The sequence below is a fragment of the Bacillus rossius genome, chromosome 1 (genome assembly GCF_032445375.1).
Source record: "Bacillus rossius redtenbacheri isolate Brsri chromosome 1, Brsri_v3, whole genome shotgun sequence".
Lineage (NCBI taxonomy): Eukaryota > Metazoa > Arthropoda > Insecta > Phasmatodea > Bacillidae > Bacillus > Bacillus rossius.
Window position 1 is genome coordinate 265,656,253 of NC_086330.1, and position 10,570 is coordinate 265,666,822.

Below are 10,570 nucleotides of genomic sequence, written 5' to 3' on the forward strand. Positions count from 1 at the left end.
CAAATTATTTAGAACTAATGGAGCATTTTCAATGCATATCTGTAGGTACCACAGGGATTCACCCGAGCAAAGCACTAAAGAGAGAAACGTAGGTAATGAAAATTCTCCATCTCAGAACATATGTCATGAAAATGACACCACTGCAATGCTGATTTGTGTATAAATGGTAATATTTTAGAACCAGATCTTTCAAAAGAGCTTAAAGGAATATTCTACATGAAGCTGGAGGCTGAATAACTGGTACCGTGTACTACCGTACAGGCAATAGCAGATGATATAAGAACCCTATCAAGTGTAATTCATGATTGTATTTCCTACTATTTATTAACAACATTATTGAAGACAGGCATGTGTGAGAAAAATGCTAATCAGGTAACAATAAATGTCATGAAAAATGATATTTTATATCATACACACTGTCATGATGAAGATTCTTCACATACTGTAAATTTTGCAACTGCACATATGAGAAATTCAAATTTGTTTCACCAGTTGATGTATATATTGGAAAAGATAATCTGGGAATTGATAGGTTCTGCCACTATGTTCCCATCAAAAACACACTGCAAATTCTTTTGGAAGATGAAACAATTCAAAATAAAATTGCAAACTCTTGGCAACTTGATTCAGGGGGAATTGTTTTAAATGACTTCACAGATGGTAGAATGTTCCATAAACATTTCAAGGGTATGGATGTGTTGAATTTATTGTTATAACCAGGGTGAATTTGAAGTTGTAAACCCTTTGGGTTCAGCAAAAAGTAAACATAAAATGTTTGCAGTTTACTTCATGATTGGAAATTTGCAACCTGGATTGCGAAGTAAGCTTGAGAGTATAAATTTGTTACTTCTATGCAAGAGCAAATATTTGAATACATTTGGGTTGAGTGCTGTACTATGTTCTTTGGTAGACGACCTACGATCACTAGAAACTGATCGAATTTCAATGAATGGAAAAGTCATTACGGTATGTTTAAACCTTATAATGGGAGACAATTTAGGATCCCATTTAATTGGAGGATTTCAAACAAGTTTTAGTGCAGAGTATTTTTGTCGTTACTGTGCAATTACCTCCAAAGAATTTCGAGGAGCTGCATACATTGTCAGTAGTTTGCCTACAACTAATGAATATGATAATTGTGTAAAGAGATGTGAAGAAACAGGAAATTCTGTTCAAGGAATAAAAACAAACTCTGTGTTTAATGAAATTGGCCAGTATCATGTCTGCAATCCAGGACTTCCACCATGTTTGGGTCATGATTTATTTGAAGGTGTGGTGGATTATGATATAGCAATTTTTTTGCAAGATATTATATCAAACAAAAAATGGTTTTCATATGAAATGCTGAACAAAAGAATGGAATGTTTTGGATATCTTGGAAAGGATAGAACTAGTAAGACCAACAAAATGTCTGCCAATTCCAAATGTTTAGGAGGAACAGCTTCTCAGAATTGGTGGTTTTTAAGACTGCTTCCCTTATTTATGTTTGATCTTATCGAGGATTGTGAAGATGAAGTATGGCAGCTTATTCTTCAGTTGAAATTAATTTGTGAATATTTGTGTGCACCAAAAATATCTAAGTCCCAGATATCATACGTTCGGACACTCATCCACGAGTAATTGGAATCACGGCAAGATATGTTTCCAATAGTTCCACTGAGACCTAATCATCATTTCCTGTCTCATTATCCTAGTTTGCTCCACTCATCAGATGTTGGACAATGCGGTTTGAAAGTAAGCACAGTTACTTCAAACGTTGTGCTCGTTCTTGTAAGAACTTTATTAATATCACCAAGAGTCTGTCTTTGAAACATCAATTACTTTTTGCCTACCAAACAAGTGAAAGAATATATGAGAGGTCATTTTCTTGTGGAAAAGTTCATCTTATTGACCATGCAGAGTTCAAAGATAACATAGAAGACATTTTGAAGAAAACTGGAATCACAAGTGATTGGTATGGAACAGAGTATCGCACTGGGATGTGGGTAACACTGCCAAGTGAAGAATGTGTTACTGTTTTAATTCACTTTGGTAAAATTAAAAGTATATTTGTGAAGCACTCTGAACTGCCGTGCTTGATGGTGACACCACATGAAGGAATGTTTTATTTTGGCAGTGCTGTATATGAACTGAACATGAAAAGAATGAATTCAGATGATTTTAAATGTTTCAAGCTGTCTGAACTTGCAGACTACTGTTGTCTGCCAGCCTACTGTATTCTAGGCCATACGTACATCTCTTTGAAGCATTCAGTATGTTTTGAATAAACGCTGATGCTTACTGCAGCTTTTATTGGTTAGTGTTATTGGAAAGTGACGTTTGTTTTACTGAAATAATTTCACCATTCTTGTAAGTTAATTTTACTAATTTTGGTCTGTGAATCTATTTCAGAATCAACATGGATCATGACAAAATTAAAATTAGTATTCTAGGTATTCTGCCTACCCTAACAGAATCTAAAATGAATGATTTACTCAATGTGCTGGAACAGTATGGAGTAGAGAGTGAGAAGAATCTTGATCCAGATTTGCTGGAAGAAAAAGATCTTGTGCCATGCTTACAACTTGTATATGTAAGAAAGCTGCGAAGAGAATGGAGTAAGACAGGTAAATATTTATTAATTATTTTAGTAACTGAAAATATTTGAACATTGCTACCATATTCAAATTGGTATATGACTTTATAGACCTGTATAGAAATTTGTTTTTCATACAAAGCAATATAAGTCTTACCTTCAATATGTTTTCTTTTGCTTGTGAATAATACAAAATCTGCTATTAATAAAAATAAATTTCTTACACTTTTTTGCTGTTTGTGTTTATAGTTTTTTGCAGCTGACTTCGTAGATTTTAGTTTCAGTATCGGAACACACGTTAAGTACTGTTGGGTTATTCATTAATTTCACTCTAAAAAAAGTTCTAAATAATGTACAAGCTTATTCCTTCAATGTCTATACCATATCTTTCACATTATACCTGCAAGTTTATCATGACTTTTTAATATCATTAGTGTGGAGTGTAACACTATATGTTTTATAGGGGCCAACTCAGTATTAGTACAATCTGGAAGTGGTGCTGGTACATCAAGTGAACAAAATACAGATAATGAATTTCTTGAAACAAACACTGGAGTTGACACGTCCATTGTAAAGTACGAAGAGCTAAGCTTATACAGAAAGCTATTGAGCTGTGAGAAGATAACACCTAACAAAAAAAGACTGATTGTGCATGAAATATGTGCAAAAATATCAGTGAGTTATGGGAAAAAGAATCCGGGAAGAAGAGTATGGCATAATATTAGCAAAGACATTGTACACAAGTTTCCTCACCATTTTAAAGAAGTCGATTTAGATGGGGACGACATTGCCAGTGGTTACGCATCTCTGCAGAAATCACTGCAAAATAGGTGTGAAAACATGCGTAGAGGCACAAAAATGGTATTGAGTGCATTAACTTCTGTTGATTCTACATCAGAAAATAGAAAAATAAAAAATACTGATAAGTATGGTTGTGTAGAGTGGAATGTTGCAGAGCTCCCAGAACGAAGCACCAAACAATCCCAGGATGAGGACAGACTATATCTTTCTGATATGCACAGTAGAGGTCCGCAGGCATGGAGCCTAACTGTTGCTTTAGAAAAAATGAATACAACGTATGGTACTGTTAGAGAGCTCATTAACTCTAAAGTAGATGCAGAATCTGTCAAGAAATTGTGACCATTTTTGGCAGTTGAAGAAGTATTTCTTAGCCACTTTTATCAACTTACTTTGGTTGATAGCAAGCAAGCTGCTATCAAGGTTGTTGAGGTCAATGCACTGAACATAATGAAGTACTTCACAACATGTGGGAAGAGGTCTATGGACTGTGCCTTGATTGAAAAACAGGTTCTTAATGCTGCTGTTTTAATGGAGACTACAAAGCCATACATATTGGCATCATCAACATGTCAGCTATTCACTTTGGAAAAGATTTCACCACTTTGGTGAAAACTGTGGAGGTAAGTAACATTTTTTTTTATAAAGTAATGACAAAATTTCAATGTATCTTTTTATTTGTAGGTGTGTGTGTGTGTGTGTTTGTGTGTGTACTAGGTAAGTTGTATGTGTACGTACATATACAACTCACCACTTATTCATGTACTAATAATGGCTTAAGACATGATTTCATGGTACAGTCTTTGAATGATTCTGGCATTGGGTGAGATTGATTTTTTTTTTAACATAAACTATTGCTTTTACACTGTAAGTCTTAAGAAACCTGAAAATAACTGAGAAAAAAAATACAAAAATATGAACATGCAAACACAGATAAAAAAAAGCAGGTAGTACCAAGAATTAAAAATATTGGACAGAAAATTCAGTGGAATTCTGTGATTTTTTTTTTTACATGGGCTGAATTTAGCTAGTTTTCTGTGTTTGCATGTTCATCATTTTGGTAAATGAATGTCTTTGTCTATTTAAAGTTTCTTATGACCAGCAAAGGGGCATGTCCCAAAATAGCATCCTGCATCAAGATTTCATGGTGATCTTTTAAGAAAAATTATGGTGTTAACAAAACAGAATTTGGTGTTGTGTGGTCTTATTTATCTAAAAATATGCACAGCCAAATTTACAGTTACTATGCACTCAGACATTTATTATTTTTGTTTCAATCTTAATATTTCAATGTTGTTTAATTGTTGTTGGCTTCTATGAAGATGGTGAAGTATTTAATGTATAATTCTTAACTACTAGTTACACTAAACTTTACATAGTTAAAAATATATGTTGGTATATATGAGGCGGACAAACTCAGACATTGTTTGACTTACCATCATGAAAGTTGGCATATCAAAGTGTTTCTTCATGGAGATTTTTATGCTATCCATTTTAGTTACTCTTCACTAGACAGCACTGTAGCATATCCACTAGACATTTTTAACCATCGCCATGGGTAAATTCATTTTTATAATATAAAATGATAGATCATAAGACATAAAAACAGTAATAGTGTGTCATTACTAAATGTCCACCACACTTGTCATATAGCGCTATCCATTTTCATGTAGGTAACTAATTGACAATATATCACCCTCTGTTCAGGGTAACGCTTGATATTGCAGCTAATTATAATATAGAAATTGTATTTGTTTGTGGAAAATGATTATAAATATTGTGTGAAACAAAGTTAAAAAGTGGGGCCAACCATTGATTGTAGTATGTACCAGGATCAGTAATTCAAGAAGTTGATGATAAAGCATGATCAATCAAATTAGGTAAATAACTATTATAATCAAATTAGTTCATTCAATTTGTTACCAACTACTCACAAAATTTCCGACTTACATTGCATTTTTAAAGTTAAGCAATTAAATTCCAATGATGCCAGTATAGTTGTCATAAAATATTAATTTATTAGCTCTGTACCCGGCATTGCCCGGGCTGGACAAAGGGTACAACACCATCTATTGACTTATTTTTAAACTGAAGTTTTGTCAGCACCGTTTCTTCGATGTTCGCAATGAGCTTCGATAAACGGATTGTTCTCGCCAAGGAGAAAGATATGAAGTTGCCAAACTTACTTAATGAACATTGAGAATATTTATGATTACGTGTGTCATTCTTTGTATGTCTATGACTTGCATCCTATGATTTTCTTTTATGAATCTGAATTTACCCCTTTTTCACTCCCTTAGGGATGGAATTTCATAGTAATAATTTCTGTGTTGCCTCTGATTGATTGTTGGAATATCTGATTTTATCTTGCAATTGGCAATGGTTAAATAAGTTTTACTGTGTCTGAGTAGCAATATAATTCTTTTGTGTTCCGGATGACAAACTTATTATCCTGTATGTCATGCTATTGTGTTTCTCTGTGATTGAATTCATGGTGGCTAAGATCATAACTGAGAAAATGTACTCATGTGGCAAGGGTTGTGAGAAGTGGTACCTAGTAGTTTGACTTTAATGATATTATTGTAGTTTCCCATCTTAGCCAAGTTGCTAGCCTTTTGAATTTTTGCTCCTAAATATATTTAAATTATTTTGTTCTTGTTTTCTCAGGAAACAAAGGAAAGAATGCCTTTAAGATTGCATAAATTAATATCTGAAATAAGTTGCAAAACATTATTTTTTTAAATTAAGATTTAAAACTTTTACAAGGATTGGTGGAAAACATGCAATAACTATTTTGCCTAAAATGGCACTCTCTTTCTGTAGTCTGTAGCAATGAATGTGAATTTGTGGTTTCTTTTGTAAGTTTTGTGGCTTCTAATGAGTTAAATGGTATCGTTGTTTTCCAGGGCCATCTCCCTACCTGTCTCTGAAGTTTTTCTTGTTTGTGGACCAGAAAATGTTCCTGAAAACAACAGATATTATAAGTGCTATGGCTGTATTATTTTCTGCATTTTTTATTTTTTAATATTCAGTATCCTTCAGCAGCGGCAAAAACATTGCAATTTGTTCAGAGGTACATTATAAATTCGTATTAAGATTATATTCAGGAGTTATATGTTTATGTGAAATATTGCCACTTAAAATTTAAGAAATGATGTTACTCAGCACTAGGAAAGTCAGGTGAAAATTATTTATGGTTTCCAATTCATGTTTTAATATAATAGTATTAATGGTATTATAGTTCTTTGAATTCAATTTGATGGTAAGAAAGTATTACAGGTATTTCAATGAATTCATATTAACTGTTACATTTCATTTGTGGCATTGATTATTTCTGAACAACTTTGCCTAAAACTACAGTAAATTTTTATTGAATTTAATATCTTGAATTATATATCATTGCAAGGGACAATTTTATGGTTTTATTTTTAAGACAATTTAGATTTTGAAACAGGATATTTTGATGTCATTGTTTTATATTGTTAGTTAATTTGATTCATTAAGTGGTATGTTTTTCAACAATTAATTAATACATAAATAATACATTCTTAAGACATTTATTAAACCTTTTTGACTAATATATGATGCACTTTACATTACAATAATTAGTAAATCAGTAAGCCTTAAAGAGAATTATTATGAATATAAATAAATTTGCAAGGAATTGTGTGTTTTGGAAATGTACAAACATCAGGAGTTTAAAAATGGAGTTACCGTATTGGTCCGAAAATAGGCCAACCTCGAAAACAGGCCAACCCCTTCTACAGCACACTCAAAATCAGGGAAAAATAAATTTTAACTAACTAAAATGATTATTAGCAGCATATTACCACAGTAACACTTCAACTAAGTTAGTATTTATTGAACTGACAAAATGTGTTATTCTTACTTACAAAAATATATAAGCTGTGTTTCCGTTTATTTTCACATTCTTTTGTAGTGGTGCCAACATTTTATACAGCAATGGCTAATTTTCTAAGTTCATAGAAATTGTGACGTAAAAACATTTACCGGTACGTTTAATTTTGACGTAAAAAAACCCAAAATAGTTTCATGTAGAACGTGTATGAATCAACCATAAAACAGCCAATATTGCAAATAGGTTTTATTGTTCTTGTTACTGTTAGTATGTACCGGTATTTGTTTAGTCATGTCGCAACTACAAGATGCCAACACTGGTTCCATTATTTCGTTTTTCCTGTGGTAGAAGAGTAAATAAAGCATACTACGGTAAATAAACTTACGGCAAATTTGCTGTTTTACTAATTGTTTACTGTAAATACCACATTTTACAAGCAAATAAAATTACCGCAGCCCGTTAAATACAGTTTAAAAATAACCAGACCGAGCTTTTAAAAGCTATGTGCTACAAGTGACCACATCTGTGTACTTAAAATATGATACGTTGTTGGGGTTAAGTGTGTTTACTAAATTTCTAAGTTGGAAATTACTAATTCCACGTAAGTACAGCGTAATTTTAGGTCAATGAATTGTATATCTAATAACATTTTTATGCCATAAGTGATTCTCCTTGAAATGTATGTGTTTAATTATACTATTTTGGCTAGTGCCCCATTATAGGCCGACTCTAGATTTCAAGGTTGACAAAACTGGCAAAAAATAAAAAAAAGTCTGCCTATTTTCAGACCAATACGGTACAAATAAGAGATAAAAAATAAAGTAAAATTAAATTTTTTGTGATGTATTAGATGATATATTTTACTACAAACTTAACGCTGATAAAATGACATTAATTGAATGAATATATTTAAATTTTTGTGATTCAGTGGAGTTTTGCTAAAATATTGATTGATTTATAAATGAATTCTGGTGATTAATGGAATTTCATGTTTGATGTTTTATGGTAAATTGATATGCTTTTCGGTTTCATTTAAATTTACCATATACGTAATCTTGTCCATAATCATTGCAAAAACATCGTAATTGTAACAGTTTTGATTTTCAAAATTTTAAATTCTTATTTTCCTTCAAAAAAGTTATTTTAACATTTTTTTTTCCCCATTTTGAATTTATTTATCTCTTAAAATAGTTTGAATATTTTTTGTTTCATCTAACTCATCCTGCAAGAGCAATGAAATGATTTTAAGCTTTCTTCTCATATACACAAATAAATGGCAAACTAAATGAATGTATCCAAAAAAATTAAATTTTGAAAGAAAGATATAAATGTTCTTGTAACTGTAACATTATCAAATAAAGCTTGAGCATTATGCACGATAGCATGTGATTTTCTTTGAAATCAGTGAGCATTTAGTCTGAAACATACTGTATTACAGGTGTTATTTGTCTTACTTCATTCATTAGCAAAACTTATTGTGGAGTGGGTTGTTATTTGCAATCTTTACTTAGGAATATGTAGTCAGCAAGCTAATTTGACTAAAATATATGTTTATTGACAGAAATCTAACATATAGAGGATGAGACTAAATGTGACTGAAAACTTGGGCTTTATTTTCCACATACCTTTTTGATTTGTTGCTACCCCTAATTATTTCAGGAAATAATTTGCACCAGTGACAAAATTCATGGTTGTTGTAGAACTCATTTCCAGTGTTTCATCTTAACTTCAATGACATACAAGCCTTGAAGCAAGTTAGAACATAATTTCGTACAAAGGTTATTTGGTCTTGATAAACCTGCAGCTGATATTTATTGGTCAAATACAGACACATCGTGTAAAGAAACTTTTTTTTTTTTATGTAAAATCATAGTACATAATATGACATTCTATCTAGTAAATAAATACGTATGACATCTTTAATCACAAACCAATGTGGTGAATAAACAGGTGTACTTGCTCTGCCAAATATAAAAACACATCTTTTAATCTTTCTGTATCATTAATAGCAAGTTTTCTTTTACAAAAACTTTTCTGTTCAACCCTTATTTTATTTTGATAAATAATTTTAAAGCGATTAGAATCAGTTAATACAATCTTCCACTGATAGTTATGAATCATGCTTTATTATTTTTCAGGTCCATGATGAAGATAAATCCTGCTGGAGGATCAAAAAAAAAACTTCAAGGAAACCCCAGAGATGGAACATCGAAGAAAGTATTAGATACAATTTCAAAAATGGTTGAATTTTCAAAGCTATTGGATGAAATGTAAATGCAGATTTGTATGGTGTTTTGAGAGTTTTTATTATTATTATTTTGACTAAAGAATTTTAATATGAATATTTTTTGTTTTTGAAATAAATATTTATAAAGGTCTAGCTGGTTTATTTTCATTTTTGTAGAATAGACTATGCAAAACTTATTGAGTTATTGTATAGGAGAATTCTAAGCACAATACTTTGGGATTTACATATCATTTCAAGCTCTATTAGTGTGCATTTACACTTTTCATTGATTTGCAAGATCTAATTTATAAAGATTAACTGAAGCTTCATGCATTAGTAAGGAATCTAAATTATTTAAGAATAGTACATGGATAAAACTAGGTGACTTAAGTACAAAATCAATACTTTCTATTACTTCACTAGTTAACATATTTTTTCATTGAAGTATAAACACTGGTCCTACTTCCTACAAAAATATAAAAGTTAAAATTTTAAAGTTGATCTGCTTTTCAATTGTGTCTTTTATACTTAACCTATTTGGTTACAGTTTGAAACATGGGTAGCCCATATACTAGAATAAAATGCTATAGAGTAACTTCTCATTAAAAAGCATCCAAAAAAAAAACCACATTGTGTTACTTTTTAATACTTTTGCCTTTAAAAAAATTCCTTTTTTTGATTGGGAAGAAGTCAGGGCTTAGCATATTCTGAATGGCTCTTTATGACTTTTTGTACGTGCAACAAAATAACAGATTTTATGTAACTGGATTTATGAACTTTTTCCACACATAACCAAGAACATACGTTGAACATGATTAATTAGGTTAATAATTAAAATGGTATAAAGTGATTTATTTGGTGTCAATTGTAATATGTCCACCAAGTAAAACATGTGGAGCCTTGGGAGTTATGTAGTGGCTTCAAAAGTAAGCTATATAATTATTACAAGCACAAAACATTAAAAGAGTGCTATGTTTGTAATTGCATTATAAAATAGCTTGACTTTACTGTAAATATACAAGCACTGTTTATAAATTAATCAGAGAATTTTATAAATTGACATGCACCATGCAGAAGAAAAGAACTGAATCTTTGTCAATTCTGCATCGAG

General features: G+C 31.3%; 1 long non-coding RNA gene across 1 annotated transcript; it reads left to right on the top strand.

Moving 5' to 3' along the window:
- The first annotated feature begins 2,164 nt into the window (after positions 1-2,164).
- LOC134527560 (uncharacterized) lies at positions 2,165-3,356 on the top strand. The gene is made up of 3 exons (XR_010074215.1): positions 2,165-2,295; positions 2,392-2,606; positions 3,039-3,356. It is a non-coding gene; the product is annotated as an uncharacterized LOC134527560 (long non-coding RNA).
- The last annotated feature ends 7,214 nt before the right edge of the window (positions 3,357-10,570 follow it).